This window comes from Triticum aestivum, chromosome 5D (genome assembly GCF_018294505.1).
Source record: "Triticum aestivum cultivar Chinese Spring chromosome 5D, IWGSC CS RefSeq v2.1, whole genome shotgun sequence".
In the NCBI taxonomy this organism is placed as follows: domain Eukaryota; kingdom Viridiplantae; phylum Streptophyta; class Magnoliopsida; order Poales; family Poaceae; genus Triticum; species Triticum aestivum.
The window spans coordinates 524,366,865-524,382,455 of NC_057808.1; the positions used below are offsets into that span (position 1 = coordinate 524,366,865).

At 44.1% G+C, this 15,591-nt stretch overlaps 1 long non-coding RNA gene across 2 annotated transcripts; it reads left to right on the top strand.

The window, feature by feature from the left end:
- The first annotated feature begins 1,736 nt into the window (after positions 1-1,736).
- Positions 1,737-5,651, top strand: LOC123125962 (uncharacterized). Of its 2 annotated transcripts, XR_006461521.1 has the most exons (5): positions 1,737-1,898; positions 2,014-2,240; positions 2,600-3,447; positions 5,120-5,262; positions 5,352-5,651. It is a non-coding gene; the product is annotated as an uncharacterized lncRNA (long non-coding RNA). The 2 variants fall into 2 exon arrangements; XR_006461520.1 differs by lacking the exons at positions 5,120-5,262; positions 5,352-5,651 and adding an exon at positions 3,746-4,420.
- Positions 5,652-15,591: the final 9,940 nt, after the last annotated feature.

Below are 15,591 nucleotides of genomic sequence, written 5' to 3' on the forward strand. Positions count from 1 at the left end.
ATGAGTAAATGACTCTACAGGTTAGAGACAGAGCCGGAAGGTATGTGGGCACAGATTCTACGCAATAAGTATTTACAGTCGAAAACGCTCGCCTAGGTCACCATGAGACCAGCTGACTCGCCATTCTGGAAGGGACTGATGCGAACGAAAGACTTGTTCTTTCGTAGGGTCAAATTCTTTCTTGGCAATGGGATGTCAACAAGATTTTGGGAGGATACGTGGTTAGGAGAGACGCCCATAGCCATACAACATCTCACCCTTTATAACATTGTGCAACGTAAGGAGGATTACGTAGGCACATTATTTCAAACGACTCCCTTGAATATTCAGTTCAGACGTGCGTTAGTTGGTAAGCGATGGACTGTCTGAATGCACTTGGTCTGAAGATTGATAGATGTTCAATTATCCGACCAACCTGATTCGACGCGAAGTTGGCTAAAAATGATGTATTTACGGTGAAATCTTTCTACATGGTTCTGATTAATTCTGGCCCAATCTCGAAATCATTACATATTTGGAAGGTTAAGGTTCCCTTGCGTATTAAAATATTTATGTGGTTCGTCCACAAGCAAGTGATCCTCACCAAAGATAACTTAATAAAAAGGCGATGGGTAGGTAGTTCACGTTGTTGTTTTTGTGATCATGATGAAACAATACAACACTTATTCCTAGATTGTCCACTCGCCAAATTGCTTCGGAGAACGATCCATATAGCCTTTAACATTAATCCTTCAGTTGACATTGAATCGTTGTTTGGAACGTGGTTAACTGGGGTTGAGCATATTACTGCGGCTCGTATTCGGATTGGAATATGTGCGCTTATATGGGCTATATAGAATTGCGGGAATGGTATGATTTTTAACAGACAACACACTTTAACTTTCTTGCAGGTCCTCTTCAGAGCTACCGCATGGATCCGTACGTGGTCCTTACTCACTCCTATGGACTCCAGGGGGCCTTTGGTTACTGGGTGCAACCAGTGGGAGATGGTAGCACGGGCTATATTCAACCGGTTCGGATGGCAGTCACATAACAGGATAGGAGTCTAGGGAGCTTATCTTTTACACTGTCATACCGGTTGTGATTTTGAGCATGTACTTTTCTTTTCTTTTCTTTTTTCGCTTCACTTGCAAGCTGTAATACTTTTATGACTTTGTGCTACTTCAAGATTCTTTAATAAGATGGCTGCATGTATTATTATGATGCAGAGGCCGGGGATACGCCTCCATTTCAAAAAAAAATGTCTTTTAAATTGCAATCTTTTAAAACTTAATATTTTTAAAATATGCAAATTTATTTGATTTAATGAACTTATTCAAATAAAAAAATGATAGCTAACTTTTTCTAATCAAGCAGTGGAGCGAGCAAAATGAGTGAACCTATATTCTAAAATATATCTATATACATCAATATGTAGTTCGTATTTGAATTTCTAAAAAATACTTATATTTAGGAACGGAGGGAGTACTAGTAAACTATACACGATTGATCAGTTCGCTTGATTGATACGATGCCTTATTCTGGTGGAAGATGATTCATTTTCATAAATTTTTCTCAAAAACAAAAATTGATTTGTAAACTTCTTTTGGGAAACGTTTATAGCCGGTCGACCGGCCGAGCGTTCGGCTGGTCTCCTCGCTCGCGTCGCTGGGCAGCCCAGCCCACCAACCACAGAACTTATCTCTAACCCCACCACTTCCATCTTATCCCCTCGCTCTTTCTGGAGACCACACGAGGCATCCTCGTCCTGCTCGCCCTTCAGTCCCCAAGTTCTCAATCTCTCCTCCTCCTTCCTGTGTTTTCTCCAAAATCCACATCTAATCCCCATGAAATTGAGCTCGTTTTTGTTGCCTTCTCTGCTCCGCGCAACATTTTTCCTCCATAGATCCATGAGAGGGGTGAGCTCGTCCGTGCTTTTTTCTCTCATGCCATGTGCAGTCCGCCATGGATCCCATGAGGTTGGGCTCAAGCACAAGATTGATGTTTCTTTTCTTGCCGTTTATATTGGAGCAGCGTGCAAAGGGCAGGACGACCGTGATGCAAGCTCGTGCACCCGCTGCGTTACCATGGTGTGCGACGGCGGAGACCGGTGCCGGCTGGGGCAGCGATGCAGGAAACGGCACACCTCGTTGCTGGAACCGGCCGACTGGAAAGCTGCAACCGGCATCCGTTGATGCTGGAACCAGTAATCATTTTTGCTACCACAGGCGTTTGGTTTTGCTGGAACCACCGCCAAATTTGTAAGTTTGCTACTACTGATTTTCTGGTTTGCTGGAACAAGCTTGAATTTTTGCTGGAACCATATTCTTTTTTTGCTGGAACCGACCCATGTTTTTGCTACCACCCACTCACCTCAAATCTGCTACCATGGTGATTTTTTGCTGGAACCAGCGAACCACTTTGCTACAACCGTTTTGGGTTTTGTTACTATTGTTTGTTTTGTGATTTTTTGCTACATCCATCTCCATGACATAGCCTGTTTTTTCCAGTCAATTTTGCTACAACCATGCTTTGATTTTGCTGGAAACAAAGACAATTTTTGCTAGAATCATTTTTTGATTTTGCTGGAACCGAAGATAATTTTTGTTACATCCACCAGGCGGCGATGGCTTTCTTTTTGCTGCAACCGTCTCGGATTTTTTGCTACTACAGGAGTTGCCATTTTGCTACTACCAGAGCCTTGCTCGAAGCATCAGGAGTTTTTGCTACCACCCCTTTTATTTTTGTTTTGATTTTTGCTGGAACCAACCTAAAAATTGCTCCAACCGTCGTTCGATTTTGCTGGAACCGGCATTTTTTGCTTCGTCGGTGGCGGTGAAGGCGGGTGGCGTTTTGCTTCGCCAGCGGCGGCTAGGCTGCGACCTGCGAGCACCGGCGGCGAGCAGAAGCAACGAGGGTCCAAAGGAGGGCGGCGGGGGCTAGCGTGCGGGATCCCGCGAGCGGCGGTGGCGCTCGCTCCCCCCCCCCCCCTTTTTTCCCTGTGCGGAGGATGACGAAAGGGGATGCGGGACAGATCTGACGGTCCCGCGCGTCCAGATCGAGTGGCTCGGGTTGGACCGGCCGAAACTTTGCGCCGGTGCGCCGGCGCAGAGTACTGCCCATTTTTTTTTTTTGAGTCTAAAAAATGATTCGTAATGGTAACGGCCTGAAACGTGATTTGTGTAATACTTTGGGCCGGTGAGCAGCCGATGCCGCTTGGGCCTTTTATGCAGGAACCTTGGTTGCTTTTATTAACCGGGCCTGCCTGTTTGAGACACGAGAGACCTTCCTTCCCTCAAAAAAAAAAAAAAAAAGACACGAGAGACCTTCCTTCCTCCTTTGTTCCTCTTACCAACCACCGGCAATCGCTCAAAAAAAAAAATAATAAACCAACGACCCGCTGTGCTAGGGTTCCTGATCCCGCCGACGACTTCTCCACGCCGCCCCACATCCCTCCACCAGAATCAGGTGAGAACTTCAAGAAACCCTAAGTCGTCTGGATATCGTTTTTTCTTTCTTTCTAGAATACTCTGGGTATCGGTTTTTGACATCTGATTTCAGTAATTATTTCAGTTATCTTAGTATTTGAGATTTCTCTAGTTTCGGAATACTATCAAGGTTTCTCTAGTACTATGACATTTACGATTTTAGGTTGATTTACCGTATGACTTGATTTATGCTTTTCATCTTTTATCAATTCAGTTTCTCTTTTCCTGAACTTAACATCCCTGTTAATATGTGATGTATTTCCTAAATATTTCATCAGGCGCTCTAATACTAGGTACTCGATGCCTCGAGTCGGAGACCTAGAAGCATCCTCGTTCTTAAGGCCCTTGGCGGAGTTCGGTTACCTTTCCTCCATCATTCTGGAACGATGGATTAATTTGAAGAACGTGTCTATCGAACGGCCTTTCTTAATATACAACACTGTATGGTTGGTTCTTGACAAAATAGACTCGCCCTATGCACGGCCCTGAACAATTTTTTAATATTCCATCCTTTTAGGTTTACAAGGCACCTCAACCCAATGGGTGCCTTGTTTACTGAGTGGAGGGATTCTGTGAAAAGAAACAACCCTCGGAATTGTAGTTTTGTGAAAAATTATATCAATGAGAGTGAGTGGTTACATGTTTAAAAGTGTGTTTCTATGAAATTGATTTCCTTGGGAAGGTTTCCTATTACTCTTGCAGAAACCCTAGAGATCCGAGGAAGAAAAATCGATGAATTGATTTCTGGTAGATACTTCTTTGGTATACAAGAAACCTTTGATATCATGATGAAGTATATTCTTGGCATGGCAAGTATGCAACCCTTTTGTAAGCTGCTCTGTATAAATTAAAAGAGAAGAATGTTTGAGAAATATGAATAGACCTTTTTAATCCAGATAATTTTGTACCGAGCAAACTAAGTGATGGTTTGCATCGGTATCCCCCCCCCCCCCCCCCCCTGTGGTCTGTTCTGTTGGGTATGGGGTATGCTATGCTTTCAGGTGCTAATTCTGTTTTAGATGGACCCTGTGTTTCGTATTACTTCAATTGTCAGTTATATTGCTCCTGTTTTGCACAATGGCAGTTGGCACCACTGCTTTAACTGTCACAATTCCTGTTTTGCGCCTTGCCGATCGGCTCTTTCTTTTCCAATGTGTATGCTTGAGCCCCTGTGCAACACCACGTGTACTCTCTGTTTTCTTGTTGCGTGTACACCCATCTTTAGTTTTTGATTCAGGCGATATCAGTCTATAAAGTTTACTGGCGTGTGTATGGCAGGATGCATGGCTAGTCTTAAGTTTGAGCATTTGTTTGGTTTTGTACAGAGATGCCAATTGGTTTAGCTTCTTTTAGCCTGTGCTTAATTTTTCCTAACTGTCAATATCCTGTCAGAGGGATTTCTATGGTCGGGGGTTGCACAATACGAGAACCAAGCTTTTCTGGCTCTTTTGCTTTGGATAGGCATCACCTTTTTTTGCAGTTTATATATAGTTCTGTACAATACTTTGCTGCTGTACGATAATAAAATCTGTTGAATTTCATGAATCACATCAAGAATCATGGTCTCATAAAAGGTTATTTTTGTGTCTCGGCTATCATTGCTAAACCAAAGTTTAAGCTCCTTTTGTGCTTTTGCTTCTTACCAAACACAGTTTGTCATCATTCCTTTTGAAGTAAAATTTGCGGCAACATCTGAACCAAGCAAGGCGATGTACCCGGTAAAATCTGGATTTGGGTGAAACCCTGAAAAACCTCGCGTGCCATTAGATCTACAACAAACGGCATCTGCTCAAAGGTGGAGCCCCAACCAGCCACTTAAAACACTACTGTACTTGGCAGATAACCCCCTCTTTCCTATTAATTTAGCCAGATTTTTTTTTACAGATGAATAATTTAGCCAGATTATTTGGGGATCAACTTGCCCCCTCCCGCTCCTACTTCCTGTACCGCAGAGAAAGCCTGAGGCTTGCCGGCCACAGCCGGCGGGGCTCTAAATGCTCAGGCCAGCGACACCGGCCACGGAAGTGAGGTAGAGCGGCACTGGTGCCCGTGAGGCCGTGACCTGCAGGGAGCGTCGAGCACAGCGCGGTAGTTAATTTCGCGTAGGCAATCTCCCATTCAGTTTGTCTTGTACATATTTTTCTCTCTGATTTTGTAGCTCCTCCTTAGTGAACTTCTAGCTGAATGCTGATGTAAATTGTCTATGTATGATGCTATGAACATTATCACTCAAGATTCAACGTAAATTTTTGCTTCTGTTTATTTCACTCTGGAGTGAATTGGTTGTAGAAATCAACTGTGAAATGGTTATTTATCACACGGAGCGACATGAGTAAAGTCTGGGTTGGGTACTAACAACTTTAGCAAGCACTACTCTCAGCCTGTGAATAATGATGGAAACACTATTGCAACTAGCTACATGGTTGCACCTTTGAGTCAGAAGTATAGAAGAAGACTGTTAAAAGGAGATGAAAATCTGTACATGAACTAAAGACATGTGCATGAACTAACAAACAGATGGCTCGTGAACCCCAAAATTGTTCAATCAGGGGCAAGAACTGAAAATGCAGTAAGCATCAAAAGGTTTCATGCTTGCAGCAAAGAGCAATTCATGTTCCTAAACTGGACATGCAGTGAGCTTCAAAAGGTTGCATGCTTGCAGCAAAGAGCAATCCATGTTCCTAAACTGGACATGCAGTGAGCAGCTCATATATTCCTAAAAGATAACAAGCAGACTCATAACTGGTTGGTTCATTTATGCGGTAGAAAAGAACCTCCAAAATGACACAAATCATCTCCTGATTAAATAGTGAACTCCAGAGTTTTATGGACAGTTCTTTGTAGAAGTTGTAAATTTACCAATCTCGAGAAATGAATCCTGCAGTCATTCAAGCATGAAGCAGGCCCCGCTGTAAAGACAAATTCACTTTGTTTCAGGACAAAAAGATAGCAACTTCACATGACTTTGTTTGGGCAAAAACAGAATTCAAATGACCATCTCGTGAAAGCTTTTTGTAGTTAAGGATCGTTAGATGCACTCGAATTCTGAGCATCTTGTGAAGAATCGAGGTTTTTTTTAGTTTATGTTCCAATTGCTAACAGGAATCAAGATCATTTTGTAGTGAGCAAACTCGGCTTCCATTGCTGGTAAACTATCTAGCTCCTTCATCCTCCTCGTTTATTAGACTGCTAGTCCTCTGACTGTTCATCAATCACCGGACAAGAAATTAGCACATCACTGACACTAATCTGCATGCCCACGGTACTGAAGAACACTAGTACTTCAGAGGAGAATAATGTCAGCATCCAAACTCAACAAAACAGACCTACATCTGCACAAAATTCAGTTCCAAAAAGTATTAATATCGTATTTTGATTCCATATCGTATTTACCAAAGTATTTATATCATATATACCAAAAAAACGTATTTACCGAATCGAACTAGCCGAATGTTCAGAGTCCACCACGTTCCTAAATCAACGACCAAATGAGCAGGCAATATGATCGATAGCACCAAAGCCACCTCACTATGCTGCTTGTGACACACTTGGATGCTCCTACCAAGGAAGAGGTTTGTTCTAAGTCAAACTTATTTAACTTTGACCAAGTATATAGAAAAATATGTTGTTACTCCTTCTGTTTCAAAATAATTAAAGTTCTAGGTTTCATAAATCAAACTTTTTTAAGTCTGATCAAGTCTCTTTTTTTCGAATGTAAGTTTGACCAAGTATGTTGAAACATCTAAATTGATCTACAACATCAAATATATCTGATATGAAAATATATTTCATAATGAATTTAATGAAGCAAAGTTTGGTGTTGTATATGTTGATATATTTTTACGTAGATTTGGTCAAACATAATGAAGTTTGACTTACGACAAACTTAGAATTAGTTTGGAACGGAAGTATTTAGAATATCAAATATATATATATATATATATATATATATATATATAATGAAAATATATTTTGTGACGAATCTAATGGAACTAATTTGACTTTGTAGATGTTTCGATGCGGAGTAAAAGGCAGTGGCTACGGTCTGCAGATCGACCAATTCAGTCTTCCAGAGCTATTTGAGTGCCTAAACCACTTATCTGCTATAGTTCATTATGCATCGATCATGTGGAGCAGACCGGCGGTGAAACAACCTAATTGGATTTACCTGCAGGAGATGATTCCAAGCAACCTAATTGACCGGAGAGGAAGGGATTGTACCAACAAATGTCGCTTGGTATCTAGTAGTAAAAAATGTTCAGTACAGAACAAAAGAATGCCTGAAATGATGACTAGCATATCATCATATCTAGTCAAATTCCACCTCGTCCAATTCCTTGGACTCTTCCACTTAGTTCCTGCACCTATCATCAAGTATCAATGGAGGCAAATCTAAGTTAACTACATTACCACAGTCAGTAGCAAACTGCAAAGACAATGTTTGCTGGGTAAATGTGAATATACTAAACTTGGATTATTTCATGACTTCTACACTGAACCAGTAATTATCAGGCACAAAACAAAATGGAACAGTAATTTGGCAACAGAGACTATACTTGCTATCTGCTGAAGCATTGTGCCAAATGTTAACATTTCAGAGAGCAGTAACATTTCAGGGGGGATCAGCTCATTCCACACACTCACACCCACGCACATGCAAGGAGAAGAGGAGAGCTAGCTCCTTCCTCCTCCATCAAACATACAGCTCAAGAAGCACCATTGTAGTTCTTGTGATCCACATAGTCGATCCGGCACTAGGGGTGTTACCTCCCTCGTAGGGCCCCGGACCTGGGTCGTCTTGTGTCTCCGCTCGCTCGTACCCAATGTTGCCTCCGGAACCCACCGGCATCCTCTGGCCCCAACCACACTCGATAAGCCTACTCATGGCATCTGCCGTGAGAACACCACGACACTGGTACAGTGAGATTTAGTTGCCTTTTATTAGGCCGCTGGTTATTTGGTTGCCACTAATTAAGCTGCTAACTACCTAATTAGTTATGGGTATTTTGGTCCAAAATTCTCCTCAATTATGTGCTTTGGTCACCGCGCCAAAAAAATATACCTTATATCAAGAAATGGAGGGAGTATGATATTGCTAGTCCTGTACTCTAGAAACACCTGCCAAATTATTTGCTAGATTCATGCAAACTAGAACAGCCTACCAAGTTTCGTAGATATTTAAGTCTATTATGAAAAAGGATACATACAAATACATATTGCGATAATATTAGTTTGCTTAGATTTAGAGTAAATCCGTTGTAAAATGACAGTTTTTATTAAAAAAATTAGAAAAAGGGCCAAATACCATCTCAGTTTAACAGACAAATTTGTATTTTTATGGTAAGTAAAAGAATTGCATGACAAATACGTGCATTGGTATAGGTAAGTCTGTTTACAATTTTAATTCTGCTAATTGTACCTAAAAGAAGATATTTCAAATATTAAAATTGAATCGTTTAAGTCAAAATTATATACATTTCATGCCAAGATGAGTTAAGATGAAGTACAAATGTCTAGTATAAATAAATGAGTCGCACAATCAACGGTTTGGAGGGGAGAAGGAAAAAATATGGAGGAACTTGACTACAAAATAGAGGACAATGGAGAGTGAGGTCTTCACAAAATGGAAGGGTCTTATATAGAAGTCGGGGCATCTAAATGGCTTTTGTTAAATGGTTGCGTCAAGACAGAAAAAAGGCACACTGCATTTCAAATCGTCTTGTTATTTAACCGATGGCTATAATGCCTCGCATTTCATCATTCGAACGTTAAACGAGCTCCGATTCGGACAATTTCGATATAGCTTCCTCCATAGCGGGCGCTACTCGGTACCGGAGCTGTGGAGCTTCAAGGAGAATCGGAAGGCGACCCCCAAGGAGGTGGTGGAGTTCGTCCTCAAGCAGTGGCACGCACTCAAGAAGAGGAAGCGCTGAGCTGAGCACGCTGCCACGGCTGAGGCAGAGCAGTGAACTGAACAACCTACACCTACTGCTGCACTGTATTGACGTCCCCTGTTTTCGGACGTAGTACAATTTAGATCTGATTGTGACGTCCTAATTACACTGCACTATTGTGACTGTCGATGTTGTTGAATGTTGTAGTTGTTGAAGTTTAGTGGACGGAAAAAATATTCAGCATTGACATGAATGCTGCTAACTTGACATTGGGAACTGCTATTTTAGGACCGACTGCTAATATTTGGATGTGTGATGGCTGGTTCTCTTATTGATTTGCATGCATAGTGTGATTGTGATTGCCATTTTAGGACTAGATATTAGCCGCTCGGTGCTCGGCATGCCCACAAAACCCTACATTTTTCATAGAAGATGGATGCTCACCATAATTTAAGCCGCTGGTTTATACTATAGCTCAGCTGAGAACCGTAAATAACGCTTCATCAATGGTAGGGGAGCAAAGCGAGCCGCTGGATCGTGTCGCGAGCTTCGATCTGGGCTCGTTTAATTAAAGTGATTATGATGCTCGTGCAATGCTGATGATGTCATGATGATGCAAAAAAAATAGCAAACAATTTCTTATTTGGGGAAAACCCGGGTTGTTACACGGGAGCTCAAGCTCTCTGCCGTCCCCTGTCACCTGACGATGTAATGTGAATGATGGCACCAGCCTGTCATGCTCCGCACGCTCTGCATTGGTGTAGATTCGCCACCCGTCATGCCCCTCTCCCACCCCTTCGACCTCTGCTCCTCCTAGGCAGGGGTGGGTGCTTGTGCTCGTGCTGGTTCCGCATTGGAGGACGCTCAAATCGGAGGCGCGCGCTCCACGCCGTGACAGGTTGCGAGTGAAGGAGAGGGTGGTCGCGGTGGAGGCAAGTCCTCCCTGTTGGGGAACGTAGTAATTTCAAAAAAATTCCTACGCACACGCAAGATCATGGTGATGCATAGCAATGAGAGGGGAGAGTGCCGTCTACGTACCCTCGTAGACCGTAAGAGGAAGCGTTATAACAACGCGGTTGATGTAGTCGTACGTCTTCACGATCGACCGATCCTTAGCACCGAACGTATGGCACCTCCGCGTTCAGCACACGTTCAGCTCGGTGATGTCCCGCGAACTCATGATCCAGTAGAGCTTCCGGGAAGAGCTTCGTCAGCACGACGGCTTGGTGACGGTGATGATGATGCTACCAACGCAGGGCTTCGCCTAAGCACCGCTACGATATGACCGAGGTGGATTATGGTGGAGGGGGGCACCGCACACAGCTGAGAGATCAATAGATCAATTGTTGTGTCTATGGGGTGCCCCCTGCCCCCGTATATAAAGGAGCTAGGGGGAGGCAGCCGGCCAAGGAGGAGGGCGCGCCAAGGGGGGAGTGGGGGAGTCCTACTCCCACCGGGAGTAGGACTCCTCCTTTCCTAGTAGGAGTAGGAGAAGGGAAGGAAGGGAGAGAGGAAGAGAAGGAAAAAGGGGGTGCCGCCCCCTCCTTGTCCAATTCGGACTAGAGGGGGAGGGGGCGCGCGGCTGCCCTGGCCGCCCTCCTCTTATCCCACCAAGGCCCATTAGGCCCAATATACTCCCCGGGGGGTTCCGGTAACCCCCCGGTACTCCAGTATATGTTCGAAACCTCCCGAAACACTTCCGTTGTCCGAACATAGTCGTCCAATATATCGATCTTTACGTCTCGACCATTTCGAGACTCCTCGTCATGTCCGTGATCACATCCGGGACTCCGAACTACCTTCAGTGCATCAAAACAAAAAAACTCATAATATCGATCGTCACAGAACTTTAAGCGTGCGGACCCTACGGGTTCGAGAACTATGTAGACACGACCGAGACACGTCTCCGGTCAATAACCAATAGCGGAACCTGGATGCTCATATTGGTTCCCACATATTCTACGAAGATCTTTATCGGTCAAACCGCATAACAGCATACGTTGTTCCCTTTGTCATCGGTATGTTACTTGCCCGAGATTCGATCGTCGGTATCTCAATACCTAGCTCAATCTCGTTACCGGCAAGTCTCTTTACTCGTTCCGTAATGCATCATCCCGCAACTAACTCATTAGTCACATTGCTTGCAAGGCTTATAGCGATGTGCATTACCGAGAGGGCCCAGAGATACCTCTCCGACAATCGGAGTGACAAATCCTAATCTCGATCTATGTCAACTCAACAAGTACCATCGAAGACACCTGTAGAGCACCTTTATAATCACCCAGTTACGTTGTGACGTTTGGTAGCACACAAAGTGTTCCTCCGGTAATCGGGAGTTGCATAACCTCATAGTCATAGGAACATGCATAAGTCATGAAGAAAGCAATAGCAGTAAACTAAATGATCAAGTGCTAAGCTAACGGAATGGGTCAAGTCAATCACATCATTCTCCTAATGATGTGATCCCGTTAATCAAATGACAACTCATGTCTATGGTTGGGAAACTCAACCATCTTTGATCAACGAGCTAGTCAAGTAGAGGCATACTAGTGACACTATGTTTGTCTATGTATTCACACATGTATTATGTTTTCGGTTAATACAATTCTAGCATGAATAATAAACATTTATCATGATATGAGAAAATAAATAATAACTTTATTATTGCCTCAGGCATATTTCCTTCAGTATCCCACTTGCACTAGAGTCAATAATCTGGATTACACAGTAATGATTCTAACACCCATGGAGTCATGGTGCTGATCATGTTTTGCTCGTGGAAGAGGCTTAGTCAACGGGTCTGCAATATTCAGATCTGTATGTATCTTGCAAATCTCTATGTCTCCCATCTGGACTTGATCCCAGATGGAATTGAAGCTTCTCTTGATGTGCTTGGTTCTCTTGTGAAATCGGGATTCCTTTGCTAAGGCAATTGCGCCAGTATTGTCACAAAAGATTTTTATTGGACCCGATGTACTAGGTATGACACTTAGATCGGATATGAACTCCTTCATCCAGACTCCTTCATTTGCTGCTTCCGAAGCAGCAATGTACTCCGCTTCACACGTAGATCCCGCCACGACGCTTTGTTTAGAACTACACCAACTGACAGCTCCACCGTTTAATGTAAACACGTATCTGGTTTGCGATTTAGAATCATCCGGATCAGTGTCAAAGCTTGCATCGACGTAACCATTTATGACGAACTCTTTGTCACCTCCGTAAACATATCCTTAGTCCTTTTCAGGTATTTCAGGATGTTCTTGACCGCTGTCCAGTGATCCACTCCTGGATTACTTTGGTACCTCCCTGCTAAGCTAATAGCAAGGCACACATCAGATCTGGTACACAGCATTGCATACATGACAGAGCCTATGGCTGAAGCATAGGGAACACTTTTCATTTTCTCTCTATCTTCTGTAGTGGTCGGGCATTGAGTCTGACTCAACTTCACACCTTGTAACACAGGCAAGAACCCTTTCTTTGCTTGATCCATTTTGAACTTTTTCAAAACTTTGTCAAGGTATGTGCTTTGTGAAAGTCCAATCAAGCGTCTTGATCTATCTCTATAGATCTTGATGCCCAATATGTAAGCAGCTTCACCAAGGTCTTTCATTGAAAAACTCTTATTCAAGTATCCTTTTATGCTATCCAGAAATTCTATATCATTTCCAATCAGCAATGTGTCATCCACATATAATATTAGAAATGCTACAGAGCTCCCACTCACTTTTTTGTAAATACAGGCTTCTCTGTATAAATCCATATGCTTTGATCACACTATCAAAAATGTTTATTCCAACTCCGAGAGGCTTGCACCAGTCCATAAATGGATAGCTGGAGCTTGCACACTTTGTTAGCTCCCTTTGGATCGACAAAACCTTCCGGTTGCATCATATACAACTCTTCTTCCAGAAATCCATTCAGAAATGCAGTTTTGACATCCATTTGCCAAATTTCATAATCGTAAAATGCGGGAATTGCTAACATGATTCGGACAGACTTAAGCATCGCTACGGGTGAGAAAGTCTCATCGTAGTCAACTCCTTGAACTTGTCGAAAACCTTTCGCAACAAGTCGAGCTTTGTAGACAGTAACATTACCGTCAGCGTCAGTCTTTTTCTTGAAGATCCATTTATTCTCTATGGCTTGCCGATCATCGGGCAAGTCAACCAAAGTCCATACGTTGTTCTCATACATGGATCCCATCTCAGATTTCATGGCCTCAAGCCATTTTGCGGAATCTGGGCTCACCATCGCTTCTTCATAGTTCGTAGGTTCGCCTTGGTCAAGTAACATGACCTCCAGAATAGGATTACCATACAACTCTGGTGCTGATCTTACTCTGGTTGACCTACGAGCTTCGGTAGTAACTTGATCTGAAGTTTCATGATCAACATCATTAGCTTCCTCACTAATTGGTGTAGATGTCACAGGAACCGGTTTCTCTGATGAACTACTTTCCAATAAGGAAGCAGGTACAGTTACCTCATCAAGTTCTACTTTCCTCCCACTCACTTCTTTCGAGAGAAACTCCTTGTCTAGAAAGGATCCATTCTTAGCAACAAATGTCTTGTTGGAAATATGCCCTAGAGGCAATAATAAATGGTTATTATTATATTTCTGTGTTCATGATAATAGTCTTTTATTCATGCTATAATTGTATTGTCCGGAAATCGTAATACATGTGTGAATACATAGACCACAACCTGTCCCTAGTAAGCCTCTAGTTGACTAGCTCGTTGATCAACAGATAGTCATGGTTTCCTGACTATGGACATAGGATGTCATTGATAACGGGATCACATCATTAGGAGAATGATGTGATGGACAAGACCCAACTTAAGCATAGCATAAAAGATCGTGTAGTTTCGTTTGCTAGAGCTTTTCCAATGTCAAGTATCTTTTCCTTAGACCATGAGATCGTGCAACTCCCGGATACCGTAGGAGTGCTTTGGGTGTGCCAAACGTCACAACGTAACTGGGTGACTATAAAGGTGCATTACGGGTATCTCCGAAAGTGTCTGTTGGGTTGGCACGGATCGAGACTGGGATTTGTCACTCCGTGTAAACGGAGAGGTATCTCTGGGCCCACTCGGTAATGCATCATCATAATGAGCTCAATGTGACTAAGGCGTTAGTCACGGGATCATGCATTGCGGTACGAGTAAAGAGACTTGCCGGTAACGAGATTGAACAAGGTATTGGGATACCGACGATCGAATCTCGGGCAAGTAACATACCGATTGACAAAGGGAATTGCATACGGATTGATTGAATCCTCGACACCGTGGTTCACCCGATGATATCATCGTGGAACATGTGGGAGCCAACATGGGTATCCAGATCCCGCTGTTGGTTATTGACCGGAGAGGCGTCTCGGTCATGTCTGCATGTCTCCCGAACCCGTAGGGTCTACACACTTAAGGTCCGGTGACGCTAGGGTTGTAGAGATATATGTATGCGGAAACCCGAAAGTTGTTCGGAGTCCCGGATGAGATCCCGGACGTCACGAGAGGTTCCGGAATGGTCCGGAGGTGAAGAATTATATATAGGAAGTCCAGTTTTGGCCACCGGGAAAGTTTCGGGGGTTATCGGTATTGTACCGGGACCACCGGAAGGGTCCCGGGGGTCCACCGGGTGGGGCCACCTGTCCCGGAGGGCCCCGTGGGCTGAAAGTGGAGGGGAACCAGCCCCTAATGGGCTGGGGCGCCACTTTGGGCCTCCCCCCCATGCGCCTAGGGTTGGGAACCCTAGGGGGGGGAGTTTCCCCTTGCCTTGGGGGGCAAGGCAACCCCTTCCCCCTTGGCCGCCGCCCCCCCCTTGGAGATCCCATCTCCAAGGGCTGCGCACCCCCCTTGGGGGCCTATATAAAGGGGGGGGAGGGAGGGCAGCACACTACAGCCTTTGGCGCCTCCCTCCTCCCCTGCAACACCTCTCTCTCGCGCGCAGAAGCTCGGCGAAGCCCTGCCGGAGAGCCGCTACATCCACCACCACGCCGTCGTGCTGTTGGATCTCCATCAACCTCTCCTCCCCCCTTGCTGGATCAAGAAAGGAGGAGACGTCGCTGCACCGTACGTGTGTTGAACGCGGAGGTGCCGTCCGTTCGGCACTCGGTCATCGGTGATTTGGATCACGGCGAGTACGACTCCGTCATCCACGTTCATTGGAACGCTTCCGCTCGCGATCTACAAGGGTATGTAGATCCACTCCTTTCCCCTCGTTGCTAG